This window comes from Diceros bicornis, chromosome 8 (genome assembly GCF_020826845.1).
Source record: "Diceros bicornis minor isolate mBicDic1 chromosome 8, mDicBic1.mat.cur, whole genome shotgun sequence".
In the NCBI taxonomy this organism is placed as follows: domain Eukaryota; kingdom Metazoa; phylum Chordata; class Mammalia; order Perissodactyla; family Rhinocerotidae; genus Diceros; species Diceros bicornis.
Genome location: NC_080747.1, coordinates 47,842,409 through 47,844,240, shown reverse-complemented (window position 1 = coordinate 47,844,240; position 1,832 = coordinate 47,842,409). Strand labels below are relative to the sequence as shown.

At 41.5% G+C, this 1,832-nt stretch overlaps 1 pseudogene; it reads left to right on the top strand.

The window, feature by feature from the left end:
• Positions 1–483: 483 nt before the first annotated feature.
• On the top strand, positions 484–1,576 carry LOC131409312 (small ribosomal subunit protein uS2-like; annotated as a pseudogene).
• Positions 1,577–1,832: the final 256 nt, after the last annotated feature.

Sequence of the window (1,832 nt, the reverse complement as noted above, 5' to 3'; positions counted from 1 at the left end):
TTGGATATACTAAACCTGCATTTTTGTTTTTTTAGTGTTGTGTTTTATGTTGGTTAGTGTTTTTGTAGGAGCTGCAAAAATTTATAGACTAAATATACAACTTAAAACTTCAAGCTCTGAATTAATTTGTCTACAATTAAAACATTTCTTGTTCCATGAATTTTCTAAACTAGCTTTACTAAGCCAAGTCAAGTTTAGTATGGCTCCTTAAATAAAGATGCCGTGCAGTTTTTACATTCTTAACTCTATTCCTAAGAAATCACCTCTGTTTTAAAGTATGGGAAGAAAACTATTAGAAACCATACTTTTGTTAAGCAGCAGCATCTGTGGAGGGAGGGCACTATTTGGCTCTAAAAAAATTCTTTCTCAGGAATTTTGTATCCTGTTGATATTGGAGGTATTTCCCATCTTTGAGTAAAAAGAGGAGCTTTCCACACCACCCAGACAAATGTCCAGTCAGCGTTGTTCCGGGTTCCTATTGTAAATTAAAGGGAAACTGTCATGATGCCCAGAGCCCTTGATGTTCTGCAAACATATAAGGAGAATGTCCTCAAATTCCTTGCAGCAAGAACCCATTTAGGTGGCACCAACCTTGACTTCCAAATGGAACAGTACATCTACAAAAGGAAAAACAATGGCCTCTACACCATAAATCTGAAGAGAACCTGACAGAAGCTTCTGCTGTCAGCTTCTGCCATTGTTGCCATTTAAAATCCGGCTGATGTCAGTGTCGTATCCTTCAGGAATACTTGCCAGCGAGCTGTGCTGAAGTTTGCTGCTGCAGCTAGAGCCACTCCCGCTGCAGGCTGCTTCACTTCTGGAAGCTTCACTCACCAGATCCAGGCATCCTTCTCAGAGCCACAGCTTCTGCTGGTTACTGATCCCAGGGCTGACCACCGGCCTCTCCCAGAGGCGTCTTATGTTAACCTGCCTACCATAGTTGTGCAACGCAGACTCTCTTCTGCACCATGTGGACATTGTCATCTTGTGCAACAACAAGGGAGCTCACTCAACGGGTCTGATGTGGTGGATGCTGGCCCAGAAAATTCTGTGCATGCACAGCACCATCTGCCCAAGCACCCGTGGGATGTCACGCCTGACCTCCACTTCTACAAAGATCTTGAAGAAATTGAAAGGAAGAGCAGGCTGCTGCTGAAAGGGCTGTGACCAGGAGGAAGTTTAGGGTGAATGGACTGCTCCAGCTCCCGAATTTACTGATACAGTCATGCTTCTTTCTATGATGGGAATACCTTCTGAGAAGCGTGTCATTAGGTGATTTCGTCACTGTGCCAACATCATAGAATGTAGTTACGCAAACCTATATGGAATAGCCTACTACACTCTTAGGCTATATGGTACTAATCTTATGGCACCACTGTCATACATGTGGCCTATCATTGACCGAAATATCATTATGTGGCACATGTCTTTACTCAACCTGAGGTCACAGACTGGTCCAAAGGTAGATGCCCTCTGTGCTGTTCTAGAGTACCCTACTGAAGACTGGACTGCAGCTCCCACTGCTCAGGCCACTGAACGGGTAGGAACAACCACTGAGTGGTCTTAAGCTGTTCTTCCACAGACTCCCAAGCAGAAAATGGAAATAAGGTTGATGGAAAATAAGTAGTTTCTAAAAAAAAAAAAAGGAAAAGGCTCTTATTAAGTGCCTATTCTATGCATTTACAGTGTTAGGTACTTTTTACATTAAATATATCTTTAAAAGTTAATTAATTTTTTCATTAATTAGTATATTAGTCTATTATAGAAAATTCTAAAGCTATAACATGTATTTAGTGAAAAATGTCTTCTTTTACCCCAATCTTCCAGGCACA